Source organism: Phyllobates terribilis, unplaced genomic scaffold, assembly GCF_046119375.1.
Source record: "Phyllobates terribilis strain yellow unplaced genomic scaffold, ASM4611937v1 Scaffold_11__3_contigs__length_659146591, whole genome shotgun sequence".
Lineage (NCBI taxonomy): Eukaryota > Metazoa > Chordata > Amphibia > Anura > Dendrobatidae > Phyllobates > Phyllobates terribilis.
The window spans coordinates 214892105-214907461 of NW_027362771.1; positions in this window are offsets into that span (position 1 = coordinate 214892105).

Consider the following 15357-nt stretch of genomic DNA (forward strand, 5'->3'; position numbering starts at 1 on the left):
CTTCTGTGATCACTCCTCGCTGGTTGATCGCAGAAGTTCGCAAGTGATACCATATTTTTTATATCGAATTTACCTTTCTTTAGAGACTACACATGGCATAGCTGTGCCTGTTATTTTGGTATTTTTGTGCCACAGCTCACCGGAATGGCTCCTTTGACAAATAGTATGGAGGAGGGGGGTTGTGAGAGGTGCTTCAGGGGGCGAGGGATATTTTCTTAATATTTTCTATGACATCTCCCCCTCTTTGAGGTAGCATAGGGCCTGATTTACAGATCTGCCCTTAAGCCTACCTCCTGTGCATCTCCTTGACGGGACAGCCCGTCGGCGTTGCCATGTTCACTACCCTTCTTGTGCTAAATGGTAAAATCGTACTGCTGTAGAGCCAGGCTCCACCGCAGTACAGCCAGCTGAGGGGGTTGTGGTCAGTCACTATGGTAAAGTTGCACCCGTATAGATAGGGCTGCAGCTTCTGCAGAGCCCACACTATAGTGAGGCATGCCTTCTCTACAGTGGCGTATGCCACTTCCCAGGGTAAGAGCTTGCGGCTGAGGAACATCACCGGATGCTCTTCCCCCTGCCTGTTTACCTGGCTGAGCACAACACCCAGGCCAAATGCACTGGCATCCGTTTGGACTACAAACCGCCGGGAAAAGTCCGGGGCCTGCAGAACTGGGGAACTGGCCAGGGCAGCTTTCAGTGCCGTGAAGGACCGCTCACAGCCAGCTGTCAGCGGTAGCTTCTTTTTTGTGAGGTCCATCAGAGACTTAGCAAGGGCACAATAGTTGGGAACAAACTTCCAATAGTACCCTGTATCTTCTTTTTCGTGAGGTCTATCAGAGACTTAACAAGGGCACTATAGTTGGGAACAAACTTCCGATAGTACCCTGCCATACCCAAGAAGGACATCATCTGCTTCTTGGTTTTGGGGGAAGGCCAGGAGATGATCATCAACCTTCCCGGGCTCTTCAGAGTTCCGCCACCCACTCGATGTCTGAGGTACTGCACCTCCGTCATGCCTACCTGACACTTTGCAGGTTTTATAGTCAACCCAGTGCCATGAACCCGCATGAGCACCTGCTCCAGGTGCACCAAGTGTTCCTCCCAGGTGGGACTGAAGACAACAATGTCATCCAGGTAAGCAACTGCGAACCCCTCCAGTCCTTCGAGCAGCTGATTGACTAATCGCTGGAAAGTGGCACGTGCATTCCTCATCCAAAGGGCATGACGAGGGATTCATACAGCCTGAACGGTGTAATGAAGGAGGACCTCTCCTGGGCCTCCTGGGACATAGGAATCTGCCAGTATCCTCAACTCATATCCATAATTGTCAAGTACTGGGCCCCGGCTAAACGATCCAGCAGCTCATCGATGCATGGCATTGGGTACACATAGGGATCAGTGATGGCATTTAGCCTCCTGTAGTCCACGCAGAACCGGGTGGTATGGTCCTTTTGTGGGACCAGGACCTCAGGCGAGGCCCACTCACTTTTTTACCTTTGGATCACCCCAGGCACAACATCTCATCTATCTCCGCCTTCATGTATTTCTGCACCTCTAGAAAGACAAGGTAAATGGATTGACGGACTGGGGGATGACTCCGTGTGTTCACCAGGTGGACAGCTAGCTGCGTCCTCCCTAGTACACCCGTGAAGAGGGTCAGGTAAGGCCAGAACATCTCTCGCAGCTGGGACTTCTGGTCCGTGGATAGCTGCGGGTTGAATTCCGCATCCTCAATAGACCCTCCGTCCCAGGCGGTGGCCAGTAAATCCACCAGGATTTCTGTCTCGCCTTCTTCGGGGACGCTACACACAGGAAGGGAACAGGCCTCCCTATCATGATGAGCTTTCATCATGTTGATGTGGAAGACCTTCTGCCTCATCCTGGCATGGTCAATAGTTCACATCATTGAGTCGTTGGCATATGGGGTATGGGCCTTCCCAGGCCACCTGAAGCTTGTCCTGGGTCATTGGGACTAGGACCCACACCTTTTGACCCACTTCATACACTCGCTTCCGGTCGTACCACAGCTTCTGGCTGGCCTGAGCCTGAACCATATTCTCATGCACCTGCTGCGTAATTGCCTGCATTTTGTCACAGAGCTGCATGACATACTCTATGACAGACACTTCGGGTGAGTTCAGTTCCCCTTCCCAGGATTCTCTTACCAGGCCAAGGGGTCCCCGGACTCGTCTGCCATACAGGAGCTCGAAGGGGGAGAACCCCGTTGAGGCCTGTGGTACCTCTCTGTAAGCAAAGAGCAGGTGTGGGAGGTACCGCTCCCAGTCACTCCCATGGGACTCAACCAGCATCTTAAGCATCTGCTTAAGGTTACCATTGCATCGTACACACAAACCACTGGTCTGTGGGTGATACGATCTTGATACCAGGTGCTGCACCTGCATTTTCTTACAGAGAGCTTCCATTAACCGAGACATGAACTGAGTCCCCTGGTCCGTAAGCATCTCCCTGGGAAATTCTACTCTCGAAAAAATGGTCAGAAGGGCATCTGCCACCTTATCAGCCCTAATGGAGGACAGAGCTACTGCCTCCGGGTAACGGGTAGCAGAGTCTACCACAGTAAGGATGAACTGTTTTCCAGAGCTGCTGGGGATGGCCAGCGGGCCAATGATGTCCACAGCAATCCTCTGGAATGGCTCCTCTATCACTGGCAAAGGGATCAGGGAGCCTTGGGTGTACGCCCCCTCTTCCCCACTCTTTGACACATGATACAGGAGTGGGAGTTGGCAACATCTGTCCCTATTTGGGGCCAGTAGAAATGGTTCAACAGCTGGGCCTTGGTTTTGCGAACCCCCAAGTGTCCAGCTAGTGGAATTTCATGGGCAACCCGCAACAACTCCTCCCTAAACTGATAGAGCACGACCAGCTGACTTTCCCTCACCCACTCCTGTTGGGGGTTACATGGGACTGTTTCCCGGTATAACCTCCTCTGATCCCAGAATACCCTCTCCTTATCGGATTTGGAGATGGGCTTCTCTGTGAGGTCCCTTAACGTCTCTAGACTGGCATCCGTGTGCAGAGCCGCCTGGAACTCCTGACTGGAGGTAGCCAGAAGCGACATTAAGGCCCCAACCTCACTGGAACCGTCTGGGACCGGCTCTGGGTCCACAGCCAGTTCTGTTGTCCCACCAGGTGATGAGGGCCCAGAAGGCAGTGCATCTCGTGCATTCTGGGCGCTCATACTACAAGTGACAGCAGCTATGTAGGCCGTCTCCCCGGAGGACAACAACCCTTTACCATTGGCCTGACAGGCTGGGGGCACTACCTCCCCATCATCCCCCAATACCTCAGGAGCCATGCCAATCATGAGGCAGCTACAACCGGCCATGTCACAGTTCGTCGTGACACTGGTCGGTGGCACAGGACCACTGGCTTCAAGGTCCCCATGTCTGCTCCCATCGCCCTTAGCATTCACGCGGGCTCCTTTTTGGGGTTCCTCAGCAACATCACCCCACAGGGCGACATGGCTGAGCATTCCCATAACCAGCATTTTCATCACAGACATTATCATATCTAGGAAGGTTGTCAGGAACATATTGGGCAATCAACCAACCCAGATCAGTCCCCAATAGAATATTGGTCGGGAGGTTCTCAAACACCCCCACTTTCGCAACACCCTAGATCAAAAAATATTAAAACATTGAGTCTGGTTCCTTAAAACTTTGCACAGAATTCTCGCAAGAACCGTGCAAGTTTTCAGTGACAGGAATGATTGCTCAATCCAGCCACTGATGTTCTGTAATATCCCACCGCTGCCACCAATTTGTCAAGAGATTCGCGTGCACACGATCCCAATTACTCACTATGTAGCTATCAGCAAGCGAGCAGAGAGCATATGGCATACACACCTCCGGATTCCAACGCATGGAATATGTGTATACTCCCCCGTACGGTCACTGCCAGCTTCACGATAGCCCAATTAAGATTATTCGCTGCCACCACCGATCGGATTTGAATTACAATACAGACCTGATCGGAAGCCTGCTTTCTGGTAGCGTATGGCTTCGGGAAAGAAACCATTATAGGACAGAAGGAACAGACTATTTTATATTTAATCCAAAAGGAAGGCAGTGTTTAGGAAAACTATACAAAGGTTTTATAAATAGAGACAATACAGTACAGAATATATAGTTACACCAAAATAAAAGGGATTAATAGAAGAACTTACTTGACAGATTGCAGAGACGATTCAGTCTAGCTGGAGGGAAGCACTCCAATGTCCTTTCCGCGAATGTGACCCCTGCTTACACATAAATATGTAACGTCCAGCATGAGTATAGATCAATCTTCAGCTAGATCTTTTATGCCAAAGGGGGGACCTGCCCACACACTCCCCTGCGATGACCTCACGTGGATGGTCTCCGCCCTTCATGGTTTTATTAAAATACCTAACTACTGCGATAACTTCTCGCTGGTTGATCGCAGAAGCTCGCAAGTGATACCATTTTTTTTATTACGAATTTACCTTTCTTTAGAGGCTGCACATGGCATAGCTGCAGTCTGTTATTTTGGTACTTTTGCACCACGGCTCACCAGAAGGCCTAATTTGACAGATTGTATAGGTGAGGGGGGGGGGTTGAGAGGGGCTTCAGAGGGAGAGAGATATTTCCTTAATATTTTCTATGACAAGCAGCAAGCCATATATTTGTATGTCTTCCACTCGTCCCTGTCTTGATGGAACATGATGTGCTCCTGTTTGATAGCACCTGCGTCCACATTTGAAGTTCATATAATGTGAATGGCTGACCATCACTGGTATAATACATAGTTAATGTTCTATGTATTTTATTAGCTCTTGCTTTTTACTCTCCGATTTTATAAGCAGATGTGAGCGAACCCTAAAAGGTACAATGTGATTTTAATAAAATCACATTGCACTCACACCAATATTTAATGGGGCAGTGTTCATCTGCAGGAATCTGGCTAAGGCCACGGCCCCACTATCAGTATTTGGTCAGTATTCGGTCAGTATTTTTTATCAGGAGTGGGAGCCAAAACCAAGAGTGGGTGATAAATGCAGAATAGGAGCTCTTGTTTCTATTATACCTTTTCTCTGATTGTTCCTCACCTGGTTTTGGCTCCCACTCCTGAGAAAAATACTGACCGAATACTGATAGTGGGGCCGTGGTCTAAGGAAAGAAATTGCAGCATGCTGCGAGTGGCTGTGTACATCGGTCGAGACTCGCCAATGCAAGTCAATGGATGCGAGAGAAAAAAAACAGACGGCACACAGACCATGCTTATGCCTTCTGATTTTTACGCACACATCTTAAAGATTTTGGCAACTACTTTTTATGATTGCCCCAATCGATTGACCCGGTGCCCATAAGTGTTTTTCTATTTACCTTCTGCTGAGCTTCTTGCCTCTGTGCGGAATAATTGCTGGCCGCTCACAGGCATCACGTGACCCTCAGCTGCAGCCGGCTTTTTCTTCCGCTGATGTCACGTCAAGTGATGCGAGACATCAGTGACGCGGTCCACGCAGTGGATGCTGGGCTGTGGGCGGGATTACCCCATGTGTCACACCCAGCATCCACCGCGCACTTTCCCAAAGAATGAGGAGAGGGAAAGCGCGCGGTGGATGCTGGGCGTGACGCACAGTGTAACCCCGCCCACAGCCCATCACTCACTGTGAAAGTGGCACATCAAATTAGATGCACCAAATCTGGCGCTTCGCCTTTATTCTTTCCGATTGCCCTAGTACATTGGCAATTGGGGTAATGGGGTTGATGTCAGCTGTGAAGTGTCAAAAATCACAGCTGGCATCAAGCCCAGGTGTTAGTAATGGAGAGGCATATATCAGACACCCCCATTACTAACCCAGTAATCAAAAATAAAAATACACACAAAAATACTTTATTTGAAAAACACTCCCTGACACTTTACCTGGTTTACAAAATTGTAAAAAACCAAACAGAAAAAAAAGCATCAAAGGAAGGCAGGGACACGACTGATGACGTGTGTATATATATGTCATCAGACGTATAGAATTAAGCAAGAGGCACCACTAACCAAACACCATGAAGACCAAGGAGATCTCCAAACAAGTCAGGGACAAAGTTGTTGAGAAGTACAAGCCAGGGTTGAATTATAAGCAAAAAAAAAAAATATCCCAATCTCTGATGATCCCACTCCCCTCTCCCCCGGAGCACCATCAAATCTATTATCATCAAATGGAAAGAACATGGTACCACAACAAACCTGCCAAGAGAGAGTCGCCCACCAAAACTCCCAGCCCTGGCAAGGAGGTCATTAATCAGAGACAGTACAGAGACCATAGATAACCCTGAAGGAGCTGCAAAGTTGCCAAGCAGAGACTGCAGTAATTGTCCACACGACCACAATCAGCCGTACACTCCATAAAGGTGGCATTTATGGAAGAGTGGGCAGAAAAAAGCCTTTACTTACACAAATTGTGAGGCTCTTTTTGAATTTGCCAAAAGACACGTGGGAGACTTCCAAAATGTATGGAGAAGGTGCTGTGGTTAGATGAGACCATAATTGAACTTTTTGGACACCAAGGTAAACGCTATGTCTGACGCCAAACCAACAAACACAGCTCATCACCTAAAGAACACCATCACCACAGTGAAACATGGTGGTGGCAACATCATGCTGTTGGGGATGTTTTTCGGCAGCTGGGACAGGGAAAATGGTCGAGGGGAAGATGGATGGTACCAAATACAGTGATATTCTGGAGCAAAACTTCTTTCAATATGTCAGTAATTTGAGACTGGAACGGAGGATCACCTTCTAGCAAGACAATGACCCAAAGAATACTGCTAAAGTAACACTCGAGTGGTTTAAGGGGATACGTGTAAATGTTTTGGAAAGGCCTAGTCCAAACCTGGACCTTAATCCAATTGAGAATCTGTGGTCAGATTTGAAGATTGCTGTTCGCCATCTAACTTGAAGGAGCTGGAGCAGTTTTGCCTTGAGCAATGGGCAAAAATTCCAGTGGCAAGATGTGGAACGTTCATAGACACTTATCTAACACAAAAGGAGGCTCTACAGAATACTGACTTTAGGGGGTGAATAGTTATGCACACTGAAGTTTTCAGTTATTTTGCCCTATTTGTTGTTTGCTTCACATTAAAAAGAAAACCAAATGTTCACAGTCGTGGGCATATTCTGTAAATGAACTGATGCAAACCCTCAAAAAAACAGTGAAATTTCAGGTTGTGAGGTAGCAAAACACAAAAAATGCCAAGAGGGGTGAATACTTTCGCAAGCCACTGTATATATCTAATATCTTTCTATCATCTATATATCTCTTTATAGAAGATTACTTTATTAGTTTTGTAAACTAGCTTTAAGTTATACAGAGCATTATAGCATCTAAAAGATGATTTTAAAAAGTCATATGCATGTCATACGGATGCTAGTCGAGAATAAAATTGCGCACTCGCATGACTTACAGAGTGACATATGCATGACTCTCGTCCAACTTTTCGGGATGAACATTTACAATACGTTGATGTGAGCAAACCCGTATTATTTTTTATTTAGGCCACGGCCCCACTATCAGTATTCGGTCAGTATTTTTTCTCAGGAGTGGGAGCCAAAACCAGGTGAGGAACAATCAGAGAAAAGGTATAATAGAAACAAGTGCACCAATTCTGCATTTATCACCCACTCCTGGTTTTGGTTCCCACTCCTGAGAAAAAACAGTGACCGAACACTGATAGTGGGGCTGTGGCCTTAGAATGAGGCTGGGATTTTGCAGACATTTCCCAATACAGGCCAATAACTTATTGTTGCATCATGGGCTTTTAAAAATAGACCATGCTGTCACTTGAATAGTTAATAATTGTTCTCATCTAACCTTACCTGCAGTTGTCCCTTGTGACTCATTTCCTCCCTAAACTGAACCTCATTAATTCTGTTTTAATCATGGACAATCTTTACTTAATGAGTTAAGGCAGATGAAATTTATCATTCTGCACATATTTCAAGGGACGCAGATGCACCCATCTTGTAATGCTGGTAATATTGTATAAGTATCGGTTGAAGTATTGTGACGTGTTTGTTTATTAAACACCCAAGGCCTATAAGCATCATTATTAAGAAATGCCAATTTAGCTAGAGGATGCAAAGCCAGAAAAAAATATAGAAAATAAATCACTTTATTAAATCATAATAAAATATGAACACCACATTAAAATAACAGGACACAGCACAAGTGGAAGTCAGATGAAGAACTGGAAGGGGACACCTGGAAAAAGACATGCCCTACATAATCACTACATACCCAGAAAATATGCCACATAAATAACACGATATCATAAGTAAAAGTAGATCGCACATAGAATCAAAGGGAAGAAAGACAGGCTGCAGTAGCAAAGTATGGAGTGGAACAGATTCACACACCATAGGTGAGCACAGAATTAAATAGTCCAGCCACTAATTCCAGCAGTAATGACTACATCAGTGTTTCCCAAACCCCATCCTCACGGCCCCCCACAGGTCATGTTTTCAGGATCTCCTTAGTATTGCACAGGTGAGAGAATTCCTGATGCCTTTGACGCGCCCCTGGGCCTGCTGTGTCGTGCGGCATCGCGTGCACGGGGGCTTACCCGGAGCCGGATCAGATAGGAGTAGTAGTCTCGTGGCGGTGACCCGGTCCGTGCCCAGGGAGTCAAACTGAGCGGCAGAGTTTAGCAAAAGATGGTACGGTGTTCGACTACGCCACCCGTTGAATGCGGCTATGAAGCCGCCGCTGCAGGACAGTCCGCTGAGGCCGGTGGTACGGATGTGCAGCGTGGATGGTATAACCCCCAACGGGAGGGGTATGGCTTCAGGGCAGCAGATGTGGATGATAGTGGTAGTGATGGTGCAGCAAGGAAGCTCAGAGACGTGTGGTGCAGTTTCAAGGCTTTTACTCACAGGTGTTGCTCCGGTCACTTCGGCCAAGAGTGACCACCCGAGCCGTGCTGCGTCCACCAGGTGCGGGACTCGGCCAACTCCCAGGCAGTTCCAGAGCGTGGTCCTGAGCTCACCTCTCTTCCTTCCTACTGGCCGTCCTCACCAGGGACCCACCTATGTCCGGCTTCCTCGGGCCTTATGGGGCAAAACCTCTCTCCGGTTTTCCTGACCCTATGTGGCGTGCCTTCCTGTTGGATGTGGCGAGGGGTCGTGCCAAAGCTTGACCACGACCTCCGGTTCCTGGCTAAGGATGATTTGCCTCCACCAGCTTGGGATCCGGTACCCTTCTCTGCCAACCCCTCACCCGTTTTAGTTCACTCGTGGGATCTCAGGGTTCCCTCTGCTTGCGTCTCTGGGCCTTTCCTTGTGTTCCTTTTTCTTCCTCTCTCTGCTTCAGGCCTGGCTCTGGAGCTGGGCCCAGATGGAGCCACAGCTCCCCCTCAGCCCTCTCTGGCTGAGCTCCTCTCTGAACAGACAGACAGACCCTCTCTAAAGATGGTGCCCACCTTATATATTCCCTCTGACACCCGAGCCCAGGTCACAATGCAACCAATGGGCTCCTCCTATGCCCAGAGTCCCTCCCCTGACTGCTCCTACACTACTGGGATGTTCCTCCCCCCCTCCCACTCCAGCCAGGGACAGACGCTGTCGTACCTGCATATCTATCTGGTGGGAGTACCGTTGTTCTGTCCCCCGGAAATGGGATGAGTGTAGTGCATGCAACTAGCTGAGCTCAGTCCCACCCTCCATCCTTACCCAGGAGTGGAATACCACACCTCTGGATCGAGGTGCAATACCCCTGTAGCAGCCGAGCCCTCGGGGTGCTACACCTTGATGATGCTTCAATCACCTGTGTAATACTAAGGAGATCCTGAAACCATGACTTGTGGGGGGCCGTGAGGATGGGGTTTGGGAAACACTGGACTACATGATAAATGTAGCCATATTGCAACATTTCATTACTGGTTATGAACAATAAACTAAAAAAAACACGGAGGGAAACAGGGACCCTCCAGTTACGATGCACGTTTCGCAAGAAACGCTTCGTCCAGGGGTGGCTATGTTTGTTGGGTAGCTCATATATCTTGTTGTAAATATATTTAATGATATATAAACATTGTCAGTGTAATTATGCAGATGACACCCTCTAATACAATTCATGTCATTAGAATATGTTCTACTTTCTAACATTCTGATCATTCTTTATAGAGAAGCTGTAATAAGGATTTGATCATTCTAAACCGCTGCCACAATGTTTTTAACCATCTAATTAGCTTTCTTCCAGCCTGTTTTGCTCCCATGTGCAAACTGGATACTTTAAATATTGCTCACTTCCTATGCTAATGAGCACTGATCATTCCGATGGGTATGTCCAGACCTTCCTGGGCTCCTGCTGTGAGCCTTCAATGGCAAACGAGCTGGCTTTGCAGACTCACAGAGGCATAAAGCATGATCCTGACACACCTATCGAAACTATCAGCACTCTTCAGCATACAGCAGTTAATTTTCTGATGTGTGATGGGCTGCAGATGTGTAAGACAAATTGGTAGAGCGCTAATTAGATGGCAAAAAACAATTACAGCAGTTAAGAAGGAAGAAACTTAATGACTGTCCCTTTTAACTTTAGCAACATTTAATTAACTTTTTATGCAACAGAATTTGGCTGTATAGTGGAATCTTTTAGACTACCACCCAAAACTATATTTAAAGGGAACCTGTCAGATGATGTTAGTAAGAGCAGAACAGGCTAGAGATTCTAATTAGCATCTAGAGCTTCCTCCTTTTCCCATTTGTTGGTGATATGTATGACTGGCTGTCACTTGGTTCATTAGCTAAACCAGCACCCCTTTCTGGATCAGGTGTGATGGAGAAGTAAGCTGGATTAGCTATTGAAGTCAGCCAGCCTCCTCATCGCAAAAATTTGGGGAGCGGGATGAAGCTTACCGGATGACACACCATAGCTTACAGAAAAACATCCAAACTTCCATGACCATGCTGCCATGGAAAATTCCGCCATTTGTGAAGTTTTAAAAATTAGAGCATATTCATAAATTTTTATTTATTTTTTTACATTTTCAAACTTCTGAACATGTGGTGCCCACGACTATTGCCCTGCCTTTATGTAAACCACAGCTAATGCTGTGATACTACACGACGGGCTTCACATCTACTATATACCCGGCCACTACCCACAAAGGTAAGATTTTTCACTCTTTTATCGCACTGCATTATCATTACTCCTTGAACTACTTGCTTGTGTTTGTCTTCCCTACAACATTTTATCTCCAACTCAATGTCACCATTTACCTTCTATATCCCATGCCCTATACCTTACATTTTATCATAATATGGCTTTTAACCCCTCCACCTGAAAATATATACTACGTACATACTGACTATACTTACCATGTATTACAAACAACAGACACTATCTGACTATGTTTACTCTATAAACACATATAGACATGACACACAGCCTTAATATAATAAAATGTAATATTTATTTAACAATATTAAAATTTAATAAAATAGCCAAATTACATACAAAAGAATGCCCAAAGAAAATGAGCACTGGGGTAACAGTACAAGTAATGACAGTACAAATAATGCATCATCCTCATCAAAGCCTGTGGCGAAACGCGCGTCGGATACACCACGGACATTCTGGGGTCAGTGTGCAGAACACATTCCTTGCTCTGGTATACAATCTTGTTTATGGTACAATTATGCCTTTATTTTGCATTACTTTTAGTCAGTAGCACATATTTACTGGCTTCATATGTTGATTTATAACTTTATGCTATGGAGTCTAAGACTCTACCTAAAAATACTAGACACATTTTAGGTATTCTACTAACCTATCCATTTATTTCTAGACTCTTTGGCCCCCCCTAGTTATTTCCATTTCTTTATTTAGAATGTCCTCATGTCATGATTTGATAATTGCGCTGACTTCTCTACGTTCTTTCCCTATAAATTGCAGTACCGCTTTATTATTTTGTTTTCCTTTTATTTTTTGATTCAATGGTCTTGTGTTAACCCATTATAGATCCAACCACCCTACCCACATCCCTATAGCAATTTTTATTTTATCTTAGTTTGTCAACAGCATTTTAATTAATTAATTTTGCTTGTCTTTGTCTATTTTAATATAATTAAATGCAAGTATATTTCTAAACTACAGATATCCTTGATAAAGACCATGGCTGGTTGAAACATCGGGCAATATCTGTTGATTCACTGGTACCAGATCAAAATAAATCACATTTGCAGCAAGTTCATCTACGTCTCTGTTTTTCGGTGGGTGAGGTTTTTGGTAGACTGTCATAGGGTCATTGTCCTTTCCTCCAGTACGATTACTGCTACAGGCGGTGTTGCTGGCTTGGCCATACATGGAGCGACAGTATATAGAGCACTCGGAAACTTACATTTGATGGACCAAAGTAAAATAAGTAATATGTTAAATATCCATAGTCTGCCCATTGTAGCAACTATATAAGCTTGCGCAGAAGTTTCATGTTAAGGATATACCTTATTCCTCCTTTTTTAAATACCTGCTTCATTTAGAATCTGAAAATGCCTTTACTTCCCGTTAACATATTGCCCTAGACTCCATTTTTATTTCCTATGTTACTGCCCCTTAATTTGTTTGGTAAATTAATGCAAATATTTGAAAGTGTTTCTTAGAGGGAATATGTTTGCATTTTTATGCTTTTATCTCTGGCTCTTTATAACCTGAGATTTATTTCCAATTGATTGCCCATTAGAAGAAGCTAACGTGCAATAAAGCTAGATAAAGCATGCTCACAACTTGCAAAGAAAATATAAGATTTGCTTGTGATTAATGGGAATCTGTCCCTCGATTCCTGCTGCCGAAAAAACGGGTAGTATGAATTAGAGCCTGGCTGCACAATGGCAGCAAAGTATATTTGTCTATGAAACGCTCCAGTTTTTCAGAGAAGATATAGTTTGAGGAGTCAATGGGGAACACTAGAAAGAAGCGAGATTAGGCCGACTGCTCCCTGTGATTGACAGGTCTCTCCCTATGCACACATGGGAGAGACTTGACAATTACTGGAGCAGTGCTGGGAACGCTGGGCTCTTCAAACTATACTTTCTCTGAAACGCCGGGGCATTTAAGAATAATACATCATACCTCCTGCAACCGTGCCACCAGATTCTGATTCATGCTGCTCATGGGTCTCTTTAAGGGCTTAGGGTGCATTCACATTGTGTTTAGGCACCGTTCAGTGGCCCTGTCGGGGCTTCCGTCTGGGATTCGGACGTATGTGTCAACGGAGTCATAGACTAGAATGGTGCTGACAGATTGAGCGTGCGCTCCGCCATGCATCATTTTCAGGCGTTGATGCCTACTGGAGGAAGACACTCAGACGAAGAAGACTATGTTTAAGTGTCCGCCTCCTATTGGCGTATATGTACGAAAATGATGCAATGCAGAGCACACGTTCACTCGATCAGCACCATTCTAGTCTATGGCTCCGACGGGGTCACTGAATGGGTACCTAAACGCAATGTGAAAGCACCTTTATTCATCTGTCCGTTTCTTGTTCGTGTGTTCTTTTGCAGCAGGCAGCACAGACACATCATATTCTATGGTGCTATTCATTCGTCTGATTTTTTTCATGTACTACTGATGCTGTTTTGCAGACAGTTGCTAGGAACCCCCTTCTGATTTTTGTCTTCATAATATAAAAACGGATGACATCTAGATGGTAAAAACAGACACATGGACATCACTCAATTAAAAAAAAAAGTACTTTTTTAAGGATGCAGAATAGACATGCATGTGTGAATGCAGCTGAGCAGATGCAATAATATGTATCATGATTTTATGCAATTTTAAAGTGCATTTGGTGGGAATCTAAAAAAAGCTAATTGTATAAATCGCTATAGCACATTTTACCTAATGCTATTCTGCCACTTTTTTGCCCACACTGCCTAGTTGTGCAGAGGTCAGACACAACACAAAGAATCATTCACACGTCCAATTTTTGCGTACGAGTGTTATCCGTTGCTTTCATAGATGGCACTCTTACCCATGATATTCTATGGTGCTGTGCACATGTCCATGTCCATTTCTTTTTTCTGGACGAAGCATTTCTTGTGCGAAACATGTGTCGGGTGTGTGGTGGGTGCCTGGACCTCTGACCTACGCTCCTTGGAAAATATAGTTACTTTTTACTACTGCTTACTACTCCTATGGTTTTACTGGGCAGTTCATATAAGGTTTTTCTTACACATATATGCAGCTCCACTTGAATATTGTGCACAGAATAGGTATTTATTCATACTTACCTATATATATGTTTATGTTTTGATGCAACCATGCTGTGCATTTATGTACACATATTCATTAGCTCCTTATATATGTTTAGCCATTTGTGCATTTAATGCTGCTCAAACATATCAAGTTTCATTATTTCATATACTCGATGTTGTATATTTACCTATTGGAGCCACATGATTAACATAGTGGTTACTTCATACATTATTTAGGTCCAGGTTCTCCACCTATTTATCATCTGTGGTGTGCCTTGTTTTTACTTTGTGCATTTTTGTCTTGTACATGTTTTCAATAAAGTTTTGGCAATTTTTAACTTAGGCCATGTAGTTGATTGTTGCTTTAAAATATTGGTGTTGTTGGCTAGTTGTGCAGAGGTCAGACACAACACAAAGGCTCATTCACACGTCCAATTTTCGCGTACAAGTGCTATCCGTTGCTTTCACAGATGGCACTCTTACCCATGATATTCTATGGTGCTGTGCACATGTCCATTTCTTTTTTCTTTGTATCGGACAGGGATAGAGTGGTCCGTGGAAAATATCGGAGACATGTCCGATTTTGATCTAATGCTCAGATCAAAATCGGCAATGCAAGTCTATCGGTCTGTGAAAAATCGGGCCGCACTTGGATAACATCCACATATGGTCCGATTTTCAAGGACTATTGGAAAGGAGAAGGTGGAGAAACTTTTTTTTTTTTTCTCCAAGTCCGGGAAAAACTGATGACACTTGGATCACACTCGCAAAGTGTAATCAGAATAATCAGTTTTTCTACTACGTGGAAAATGCTGACGTCTGAATGAGCCCTAAAGCTGGATAATCACATGTCCTGGATGGCCGCTGCTGCACCTGTGGAACCCACCAAAGGTCAAATTGCTGGAAAATAAGCAGGATTAAGAGGAGTGCTGTCAGTAGGAGTAACCACAGGGTTGCAAAAATATATATATTTTTATTGAATTAAAACATTCTGCACATTTCCAAACAGATCAGAGCTCATTAACTTGCAATTGCTGGTTCAGCTGTCGCCAGTAAATGCTCCGAACTTCCTTTCTAGCTCCCACAATGCACTGCTTGAATTTGCACTGCTAATGTGCTATAAGAAACAAGGAG